The following is a 12,203-nucleotide window of genomic DNA, read 5'->3' on the forward strand; positions in this document are numbered from 1 at the left end:
GTTAAAGGAGCAGCTGATTAGGGGGCTCAGGCTCACTCAGGCCGGGGTGGAGGGAGGGGCATGGAATGAGGGGCGAGCCTGCAGGGGTAGAGGCCAACATGACATTGCACCAGCCTGAGGTGCGCCGTGTGTTCTCCAGGGGAAGTTGTCCCTGGATCATGGGACCCTGGCAGTGGCGGGCTGCACAGGCTCCCAGGATGGGAGGTGTGACACCTGGGCTTGCACACAGGCTTTCTGGTGTCTGCAGCAGCAGCCTTAGCATCTCATGCCCATCTCTGGAGCTCGTTTGGGCGGTGCTCTGAATCCCCTTTCCTCAAGCACCCCAAAACTATGGTCTCTTGCCTCTTCGGCAGATCCAGACCTTTTCCGGGACTCCCTCCCAGCTAGCTGTAGCGCACTAGCTCCCTTCAGGCTGTGTTCACGCAGCCAACCCCAGTCCTCTCCCTGGGATCCGACCGAAGCCCGAGCCTCAGCTCCCAGCCCCCGCCAGCCCTCGCTGGCGGGTGAACAGACAAGCCTCTCGGGCTGGTGAGTGCTGGTCAGCACTGATCCTCTGTGCGGGAATCTCTCCGCTTTGCCCTGCGCACCCCTTTTGCTGCGCTCTCCTCTGTGGCTCCAAAGCTTCCCCCCCATCAACCCCGTCTCTGCCAGTGAAGGGGCTTCCTAGTGTGTGGAAACTTTTCCTCCTTCACAGCTCCCTCCCAGAGGGGCAGGTCCTGTCCCTATTCTTTTGTCTCTGGTGTTTCTCTTTTCTTTTGCCCTACCCAGGTATGTGGGGAGTTTCTTGCCTTTTGGGAGGTCTGAGGTCTTCTCCCAGCATTCAGTAGGTGTTCTGTAGTTGTTCCACATGTAGATGTATATCTGATATATTTGTGGGGAGGAAGGTGATCTCCACATCTTACTTCTCCACCATCTTGAAGGTCTCCCCCCCTTTTTTAAAATTGTATCTATATGAGAAGATGGATGTTAACTGAACCTATTTTGATAATAATTTCACAATATATGTAAATCAAACCATCATGCAGTATTTCTTAAACTTATACAGTGATGTCTGTCAATTATTTCTCAATAAAACAAAAAAAGTTAACTGCTCTTCTCGTATTTCAGAGTGAGTTTATTATATGAGTCAATGAATATAATGGGTTTAATTAAACACAGGACTTAACACGTAGTAATGACTCAAAAATGGTAATGGTGGTGGTTGCTGCTTTTGACTTGATTGCATTAGGGAACATTTGTTTATTTTCAGCACCTATTACGATCCTTCCTAGGTGATTAGAAAGCCTGAAAGGTTTACTAGGCACATATGAAAATGTGGGGTTGAGAGGAGAATGTGGTAGTGGTACCCCATCTGTAGGGGGAGGTAGTGTCTTCCTCTCCCTGTTCCCTATCTTCATGGCTTCTTGCTTCCAGCAAGAGGGCCAATGCCAGGAGGATGGACATCACAGTGATTAACAATGCATTTGTAGTAGCTTATCTGGGTTAAAGAACAAAAACATGACTTTTTTGCCCACTCTTTAACTTGTCCCTAATACATTCTTCCTTTTTCACTATTAAAGCGAGTCTTTCTCAGGCACTGTTCTGAACTACTTCCAGAGACTAGATGCCATTCTTTTGAAGTCATAGGATAGGAGGCTGCTTGACAGCCTTAAAAGTCTTTAAAAAAATATTGTATTTGCGCTGCATCACCCAGGAGGACCACGGCCAAAATATATCCTCTTTGCTCAACAGAGCTGTAAAAAAAATTAAGTTCCAAAGTTTGCTTTTCAGAGTTTCACACTCAGTATGAAAAAACTATAAAGCTGGGCCCCAGAAAGACTTTCTCTTTGGCTGAAAAGAACTGTCAAGAAAGTTGCCCAACAATCCCCAGAACTCAAATTTATTTGTCAAAGAGTGGACTGCTTTTCAAAAGGGAGAGAAGTCACTAAAATAAGAGGCAACTTCCCTTCCATGAAACAGAAAATAACAGAGAAACAAAAGAAGATTTAAAAAGATTTAAAAGAGGATAAGTAAAGGAAATACTAAATTATATTGAAAAATGGAAGTAAGAACTTAACAGATTCATTACCAGAAATTTAGCATGAGCTAAAACAAAGATGCTTAGATAAATTCTTGGATATGAGAACTATAAGGAATCATCAACTTCAGAGGTCTTGGAGCTGTTCAGAAAATCTAAAATACATGTCACAAACATCAAGCACACCCTCCCACAAAAGGTCCTTTTGTGATTCCTTCAGAAAAGTAATTCATCCCAGATTGATCCCTGTGTTGCATTTGTTTTTTCTTGGACACGAAAAAGAATAAGAGAGAAGAATGAAAGACTTATTTTAAAAATGCTTTATCTCAAGCATAACTACTTTCAGCACCAAGGTGCTGATCTGAGGGGCAATCTGAACGAAAGTTGCCTTTGTTCAGTCTCCATGATCACTGCAAGCTTTATGATCAAAATTAGAAACTGAAACATGAGAACCATGTTCCGATGTACAGCTAGCTCTTGCTCACAGAAAACAGAACATTACTGGAGGCCTTCAGGGATCTTGTCTGGTTCACTCTGCAGATGAAAGGCTGAAAACAGAGCTGTCTAGAAGGCTTAGAAAACAAACTTATGGTTACGGAAGGGGAAAGGTGGGGGGAGGGATAAATTATGAGTTTGGGATTAACATACACACACTACTATATATAAAACTGATAACCAAATAGGACCTACTGTAGAGCACAAGGAACTCTACTCAATACTCTGTAATAACCTATATGAGAAAAGAATCTGAAAAAGAATGGATAGATGTATACGTATAACTGAATCACTTTGCTGTACACCTGAAACATTGCAAATCAACTATACTCCAATATAAAATAAAAATTAAATTAAAAAATAAGCCAGAAAAAAAGAAAAAAAGAAAGAAAGAAAGCTAAGGAGAGAATAAAAGGAGGAAAGAAAGAAAATAATCACTGGGAAACTGTGCCTGAGATAGCCTCTTGTCACTCCTGTTGTGGGGCGATCTTAGAAGGAAAAATGAGTTTTAGGACCTACCGCACACCCTGCACATCCCCTTGGAGACATCTCTCCACATTGGAACCCAAGGACTGAGTCAAGGGACTCCAGGCGCAGCAGGTTACAGAAAGCACGCCCCAAGTATTCTGAATGTTCTCGTGGAAATTTCGGGACCACATCCACACTTTTCTTCAGCATTTTTCCAGGTCTGATACTTCTCCAAGTAATTAAAAAACCATCTGTTAAACCCTGATCATGTCTCACATCAAAACTGAATTGAAAAGAATAATATCATTGTCTTCCCTTTTAGAGATGACAGAGGACGTGAGAGTTGAACCTGTGGCTTGTTTGCATTGGATTCCCAGCAGGTAGCCAAATGTGTTCAACAAATGCACTGGAACACTTATTTTCTCCTTTCAACCAGGAGAGATGAAAATTGTCCATTAATTTCTCCCATAATTCACAAAACTGGCAGCTAATTAGATGTTTTCTGGATCCATGATGATTTGTAAGACTTTTAAATTTTTTATAAATATTTTATGAATAATCAAGTTGCAGAGTAAGAAGCAAAATAACCAATATACATATGAAAATTGTTAAGCCTCATTTATAATCAAAGAAATGGAAATGAAGACATTGGGAGAGCATCCTTCTTATAAAATTGATAAAATTGGTGAGGCTCAAAGACAATAGTCATGTTCATACGCTGCTAATGACAGTGCAAAGTGGTACAAGTTTTCTGTGGGGAGGAGGAGGATTTGGCAAAATTTATCAAATGCTTTAAAAATTCACATACCCCTTAGTTCCAAAATTCCACTCTATGAATGTATTCTAAGAAAATAATGGATGTGCACAAGCATTCGACTTCAAGAACATTCAGCACAGTATATTTTATAATAGTGAAAAAGCAGAACCTAAAAATTTTAAACAGTATCAGTTAAGCAAAATATTGTATATCCATATAAGAGAATGCCATTTTGCTATTGAAAATTACATTGAAGGTTTTTTTTTTTATTGTTTCAAAGACATACTTGTAGCATATTTTGGTTAAAAAGGAGTTTACAAAAATTATGACTTTATTTTTGGTAAAAGCAAAGTGTTAAAGGTGAAAAGGTAGATAGGGTTTTACATATGCATGCTCGGTATACATGTATAATTTTTTTTTGTATGTTTATGACATATGTGAGTGTAGGAATATATGACAACAGTAGCAAAAGGAACAGAGAGAGAAATTGGGTGTCTACTGGTACAATGTGTGTTTTTTTTTTTTTTTAACATCTTTATTGGAGTATAACTGTTTTACAATAGTGTGTTAGTTTCTCCTTTACAACAAAGTGAATCAGTTATACATATACATATGTTCCCATATCTCTTCCCTCTTGCGTCTCCCTCCCTCCCACCCTCCCTATCCCACCCCTCTCATGGTCACAAAGCACAGAGGTGAGGTAGATAGGGTTTTGATGGTATTAAGTACTAATTGGGCCAGGGAACACAAGAATGCCTGGCTTTTGCCCTGCCAAATTTCCCTGTTTGTTTCAGTTTTCTCAAAGAAGAGAAATGCAGGGAACAAATCCAAACAGTAAACAGAGTACCAGCTTATTAGCTGGGTCAGTGCCTGAGAGGTCCGTGAGATTTCTTAGTTAAAGGTGAAGGGGGGACCTATATGGTGCTTCTGTCTCCCCACCACAGCCAAAAGCAGGGACTCTACTTAGGCACACATATAGAGAGAGGAAGGAAAGCCAGTCCTGAGTAAGTTATTGATCTCATTGCATAGAATGAGGAGAGTCAATGAAAGTAAACAAGGCATCACCTTTTTCATCGGTCACCAGGCCCACTAGTAAACACAGCCTAATGAACGCCATAGAATTCCATCAATAACAGTAGCAGATTTCCTTCCCTGCGGTCATGAGGCAGGGTGGGGAGGGAGGTATGCTTACAGGTCAGATGAAAGACCCAGAGCCACAAGGTCCTGCCCGCACTGCACCATTTCAGCAATCTGCTGCTGCCTACCAAATTGCTCCGAACTCAGTGGTTTACGACACGGTTCTGTGGGTTGGCCAGGCTCTGACATGCTGCCCCGCCCCGTGTGGGATAGCTGAGTTGAGTCATGCAGCTGCATTCAGTTGGCTGCTTGGCTGGTGCCAGAACCTCGCAGCTGGAATCTCACACTCCAGTCTCACTCCTCACTCCGTAGTGTTACCTGAATCTCTTTGTGCATGGTGACCGGTTTTAAAGAAAGAGTGTTCTAAGAAAATAAGCCCTGTCCTAAAAAGGTACCCAGGATTCGTCGTAATCAGGTATGGCAAGACACTCAGACACAGAAATGATTGTCATGAAGGAAGACGTGTATACTCAAGATCCCGAGAACCAGAGGCAGGGGGCACATTGGCTTGGTGTGTGAGTCAGATAAAGGAGCTGGTTGGAGGTGTGGGCTCTGGATTGGTTGGTTTATACATCAAAGTTGTTTTCACAGGGAAGTCATTGACAATCTCTAGGAATCAGAGAGCCTGGGAAGATCAGTGTCTCCAGGATCAAGGCCCCAAATGCCAACGCATCAAGAATACAGAGAAAAAGAAAATATAGTCCATACAAGTCCCAGTATGCAAGCTCTTGCCAAGCCTCTGCTTCCATCATGTTTGCTAAGATCCCCTTGACAAAAGCCAATCACAAGATCAATGCAAGAGATAATATAGGAGAGAAGTAAACAAGGGCATGGATTTGGGAGATATTACCCATTGAGGGCCATCAATGTCATAGTTACTTCATGAATATTGCTGAATGAAAGGATATTTGCCAAAGTCAACACTGGTCCCCCTTTGAGTCTAGAGTTATTTATTTTGTTCTTTTATTCTATTTTGTCCTTTTCACCCTATAAAATTTCTTATTTTCAACATGAACATGCATTATTTTTGTAATAAGGACAGAGCCAAAATTAATCAACTAAAGAAATACTACTGTCTTAGATCAGATTCCCTAGAAGCAGAACCTAACCTGAGGATTCTTGTGCAAGTGATTTAGTGCTGCCAGGAGAAAACCAACACGAGGGAAGTGAGAAAAGCAGAAGAGGACCAGAGAAGGAGCTAAGCAACACTGTGATCTCAGGTGAGGTCGAGTAAGGAGTGCTACAGGATGACCAGCACCACGGAGCCGGCTCACCTCGAGGCGATGGGATCAGGTGTTTGTACCTAGTTTAGTCATCATCTGTGGCTACCCCTGGGGAAGAGGGTATAAGCTCTCAGACATCTCTTGGAAATAGAAGTCCCACAGTGGAGAACAAGTCTCTGGGGAAGGACACAGCTTTCAGCCCTTATGAGGCAAGCTCCAAGCCACTGGGGGATAGGTGTACCCCTTCTATAAAGGGGACCACTATCATCTACTACAACTACTCTAGCTTGTTCCACAGGGTGATCTGGATCTTCTCACATGAGTGCCTCTGAACCCCACCACAGAGTCCAAATAAGCCCTCTAAACAGAGAAGAGACATCAAGAATTGTATACTGATGAATGGATGTTAAGTATGTGGAACTCAGAATTTCTCTGTTATGCATATATCATGAATCCTTTATGACTTCAGGGAGTGGGATTCTAGAGAGCCCCCCAGGATATGATAGATAAAACATCACTCTTTTCTCTTGGAATAGCTGTGACTCTGATGATAAGGCAGATTTTGCCAAACACTTCCCCCATAATTTTTTCCTCTGGGCTGAAATCATGCATGAGAAATTCCAAAAGGGATCATTTTTTTCTAAAGGTTACAGGCCTAAATTATAAACTCAAGTCAATAAGTTAGATGTCTAAAAATTCTAAAAATCGGGGTGGATAATAAGAGTGTTTTCTCCACCAAAACCACAAACTTCCGTCTGCTGCACTCAGAGAAAGCAGAAGAAACTCATCTTTCTCCCCAAGTGGAAAAACGGGAAAGAGAAATCTACCAGATGCTTTGGATTTTGTGCACTGGCAATGTATTTCCATCAATCTCATTTAGTTTTGTTTGAAGTCTTATTTTCAGGCCATTACATTCAAATACTGAATCGGGCCATATCCGCAAAGATGCTCTGGAAGAAGGAAATGGCTGTTTATTAGCAGGCATGCTTGTTTTCTGGTTTTTACCATTGGTGATAACATGAAACTGAAGGAGGGAGAAGTGATGGCTCATAGAATCTTCAGTAAGCAATTTTTCTTTTTTTTCTTGTGGGATCTTAGTTCCCTGACCAGCGATCGAACCGTGCCCCCTGCAGTGGAACAGGGGATTCTTAACCACTGGACCGCCAGGGAAGTCCCTTTAGTAAGCAATTTGATAGAGGCTCCTGGAAACATGGAGCATCTGGAAGTCTCTGCTAGGTGAGCTATGGACAGAACAGAGAATGGCCTTGTCAAAAGGGCTCCAGATTCACCAAATTGAGAGATAGACAATAAAAATGAGACAAAGGGTTCCAGCACTGCCATGGTCCAAGTGAGATGTAGTGTGAGGCCAAAGTACTGCCACCCAGCTTCTTCCCAAATCCCACCTGCCTTCAACACCTAACCTATATAACCTGCCAGAAAGAAAATAATTGAGGCCAGGAATTTAAAAAATTAAATTAAAAAGAAATAGGGGCTTCCCTGGTGGCGCAGTGGTTGGGAGTCCGCCTGCTGATGCAGGGGGCATGGGTTCGTGCCCCGGTCCGGGAAGATCCCACGTGCCGCGGAGCGGCTAGGCCCGTGAGCCATGGCCGCTGGGCCTGTGCGTCCGGATCCTGCGCTCCGCAACGGGAGAGGCCGCAACAGTGAGAGGCCCGCATACCAAAAAAAAAAAATAAATAAATAAAAATAAATAAATAAAAAAATAAAATAAAAAGAAATGGGCACATAGCTATACAGCTGGCTAGAAAGACAGCCAAAACTGTAATCCAGAAGTATCAATATAATGATCTTTATAAATCATTTTTCAACCATTGATTAAATAGAATTTTATTCTTTTCAACATAATTAATAGGTTTTACACGTTTTTTAGAATTTTTTATATACATAAAGCCACAGAAAATAAATCAATCGATCTTTTTACGCATGATATTTCTTGTTTGGGATTTGGACAGTTCAACTGCTTTAATTTTCTCATGGAAGATTAGCATGGAGGTACACAGTTAGCAAACTAGTCTTCTGTTTCCGAACTTCTAATTCTAGTTCTTTCTCAATTTCTCCCCTCTCTCTCCCTCTCTCTTTCTTTCTCCCTCTTTTCCTCCTTCCCGTTATCCTCATCTCCACTCCAATAAAAAGTTTGACAGATCCGTCCCTTCCCCTTCTCACAGGGGCTCACTACAGGCCATCTGGTCGTGTGATCTATGGTCACCTCTCTGGCAGACTCTGCAGGTTAACAACAGTCCTTTGAAGAAGCCAGTGGCTCTTCCCAGTCCTGGGAAGTTGAAGGAGTGAGCACCACATGCTAACACTTCCTCCCCCTGAGAAGCTGGCTTTGGAAGGAGAGGGAGATCAGCAGGGCTTCTCTGATGCTGGCCTGCAAGTGATTCCACCTGGCAGGGGTCAAGGAAGGAAGAGCAATCACAGTCCTTGGGGATCCTCTCCTGGGTGTTGCCCATCTTCCAGTGGCAGGACACAGCAGCTGCCAGTGGACAGGATGAAGAACACATTAGAGATTCCACTCCCAAACCAGAAGTTTCAAGCTAGTTCTAGTTACTTCACTTGGAATATATTAGGCAAAACCCCATGAAATTGCCAACAGTCGACTGCTTTGACCTAAAAAACATTGTCAAACCGAATCTCACATGTGTCACCTAATCTATCTTGCATGACGTCTCTGAATGACAAGGAAATTGTGGCAGTAAAAGAAAACCTTTGAAGGGACTCCATTCATCACGTCGACTGCATCACTCCCATGCTCAAAAGTATTCAGTGGAATCCCCATTAACCCCATGATAAAGTTCAGATCCATCACTGTGGCACAAAGCCCTCTTCAAGGGCTTCAGCCCACCTATCAATAGTATTCATTCCTATTTCCCAGTACCCACCCAATCTGTCTTTACCTTTCCAAACCTTTCTCTCCCTCCACCTCTTGAAGTTCAGTGTAAGTCATAAGTGTTTGCAAAGTTTCCAACTTGCCTCCAATTCTTTGACACTTTCAACATAACTTGTCTTCCAAAAAGCAAAGGATAACAGACAGAAGAACTATAATCAAAGCCTGATGAGGGACTTGACCTTCTTTTCCAGAGCTGGAATAGATATTTGAAATTGACCTCACAAATTCAAAAGACAATTCTTGAGTTTCTGTTGAAACAATAATACATTACTTGATCTTCAACCAATAAAAGGAGAGAGATGACAGGAAAAGCCTCAGTCCATGGGACTCTTCCATGGGGTTGAGGAAACTGACAGTTGTGCATCTTCCAGGACAATACCACCCAGAATTCCTTAGAGGAAAAAATAAATGTTTTCTCAGTAGCTTAGGTGGGGGCACTCATGTTGGGTCTTCCTTCAGGAGTTCCTCAGGTGATTGGATTCACGGAAAATTGGCCTTTCTGGCACCATATTCTTCCATAAAAGTGATGGACCATCTGAATCATGAGAAGTTGGAACCCAAAGGACCCTCTTGCTAATAACTCACACTAGGAGATTACAGGGCTGGTGAGGAACTGCAAACATGTCCACTACGGAGGCCAGTGTTCTTGACTGGATCTCTTCCCAGACATTCTACAGACCATATTTCCTTTGTCATACTCCGACCCTGACAATGGGCATGTGATTTATTTTCTGGGACATTGCTAATGAGAACCGTGTTTTATCAGAATTTCTACCCCTTCCTCTTTGCACCTATCTCTTCTCTTACTTTTTTCTAGTAAACACGTTTCTTTTAACTTTCAGATAGGTTGAATCGGGGGTTGATGAAAGCCTATTTTAGTTTGGGTTCCCCCAGTCACATGATTCATGCCGCCCAAGACATGGATTCGTGTGAAAGTAGTTTTTCTGGAAGGCAATGCCAACAAATATGTGCAGGGGACTGGGAAAGTGTTCTAGGTAGGAAAAGGAGCCAGTCAAAGGTTCAATGTCAATCAAGTTACCCCTGAGGGCAACTGGAGCTTACACAGTTGAGGAGTTCTGAGAGCCAGTGTAGGACACATGCTTCAGAGTTTTCTCAGCTGAGGGGTCCCAGGGAACCACAATATATATACTTACCCCCTCCATCATTGGGGGAGAGCTGCTGAGGAGTGGGGGAGTGGTGAATTCCACAAATGTCCGATCATCTGGCAGGTGTGCAAAGGGAGTTTTGGGTCAGAGAGAGAGGTCAGGCAAAGTAAATGCTAACAGTTGGAAGGTAAGGGGGTGAGAAACAAGAACTGGGGGGAGGGGTGCTGATGGTGTCTGCTACAATGCCAAAACTCAATTAAAGAAGAAAAGAGCTTTTTTTTTCCGGTAAGCGGCCTGAGATGATCTCTAAAAATGGTCCGCTATTCGCTCGACCCAGAAAACCCCAAAGCAAGTCAAGAGGTTCAAACCTTTGTGTTCACTTTAAGAACACTCGTGAAACTGCCCAGGCCATTAAGGGTATGCACATCTGAAAAACCACCAAGTATCTGAAGGGTGTCACTTTAGAAGCAATGTGTGCCATTCCATCATTACAATGGTGGAGTTGGTAGGTGTGCCCAGGCCAAACAGTGGGGCTGGACGCAGGGTCGGTGGCCCAAAAAGAGTGCTGAATTTTTACTGCACATGCTCAAAAATGCGGAGAGTAATGCTGAACTTAAGGGCTTAGACGTAGATTCTCTGGCCATTGAGCACATGCAAGTGAACAGAGCCCCCAAGATGTGGCACAGGACTTACAGAGCTCATGGCCGGATCAACCCATACATGAGCTCTCCCTGCCACATTGAGATGGTCCTTACTGAAAAAGAACATATTGTTCCTAAACCATAAGAGGAGGTTGCCCCAAAGGAGAAGATATCCCAGAAGAAACTGAAGAAATAAAAACTTATGGCCCGGGAATAAATGCCGCAAAAAAATAAATGCAGATAAAAGTGAAAAAAAAAAGAAGAAGCAGAAGAAAAGAGGCAAAGGCATCAGGAAAGACAAAGTGAGAAAGATGCTAATCAGAAAAGCAGCTCTGGAGCCTGTTGAGTGGGGCTGGGCCTTGATGCCAAAATGGTGACCTCTGGGAGAGCTCACACCGATTAGCATTCTCTGGGGCCTCCACCACCAGTGTCCTTGCCCCCTCAGTGACCCACACCCAACCTCCTCCTCCCCAGGAGACCCTCCAAGACCCCTAGGTAGGTCTGGCCCAGGCTGATATGGAGTCACTGCTTTGCCCTGGGTCCCAGTGCACGTGAAGCCTTGTGTGTCCCCTCCAAGAGTAGAGCCTCTGTTTCCCCCAGTCCTGTGGAGCTCTTACTCAAACCCTGCTGGCCTTCAAAGCCAAATGATTTGAGGGCTCCTCCTCCTGATGTGTCAGGCTTGGGAGCCTGACATGGGGCTCAGGACTCTAACTCTTGTGGGAGAACCTCTGTATTAGAAAAGAATCTGAAAAAGAATGAATATATGTATATGTATAATTGAATCACTTTGCTGTAAACCTGAAACTAACACAACGTTGTAAATCAACTATACTCCAATAAAATTTGAAAAAAAAAAAAGCAGCTCTGTTATAGAATCTTAGAAGGGTACTTAATCCATTCCTAATTTCCAGCAAAGACCATCCATACATAATAGTGAAATGTTAATTGTGGAAAAGCAAGCACTATGCTCTAAATTTCCTAGTTGAATAGTTGAGGCTCCATCCCAACCTTTTCTCAGATTTGGTTCCCCTCATTTTCTAACTCTCACCTCTTTTCTTCAGTGAGACCCATCCCCTTCCTGCCCCGGGTGATCACACCAGGCTCATTGTAACTGCCATGCCTTCACTCATGCTGCACAGCCTGGCTGGGGTCCTCTCCACCTCATGAAATCTCCCCACCTTTAAGACCTAACCCACACCTTCTCTGCTAGGTGAGGTCTTACCTTTGCAGATTGTTCCCTCCCTATAGATCTGTCCTTTCTGGTGCTTGTGGTGGGCAGAACGATGGCTCCAAAGAAGCCCAAGTCCTGATTCCTGAAATCTGTGAATCTTACTTGGCAAAAGGGACTTTGCAGGTGTGATTAAGTTAATGATTTTCAGTTGGGGAGATTATTTTCAATTATCCAAGTGGGTCCAATGAAATTAAAAAGGGCCTTTAAAGATGGAAGAAGA

At 43.2% G+C, this 12,203-nt stretch overlaps 1 pseudogene; it reads left to right on the forward strand.

Annotated features, from left to right (window-relative positions):
* The first annotated feature begins 10,515 nt into the window (after window positions 1-10,515).
* Window positions 10,516-10,969, forward strand: LOC102982935 (60S ribosomal protein L17-like; annotated as a pseudogene).
* The last annotated feature ends 1,234 nt before the right edge of the window (window positions 10,970-12,203 follow it).

The sequence above is a fragment of the Physeter macrocephalus genome, chromosome 1 (genome assembly GCF_002837175.3).
Source record: "Physeter macrocephalus isolate SW-GA chromosome 1, ASM283717v5, whole genome shotgun sequence".
Taxonomy (NCBI): domain Eukaryota; kingdom Metazoa; phylum Chordata; class Mammalia; order Artiodactyla; family Physeteridae; genus Physeter; species Physeter macrocephalus.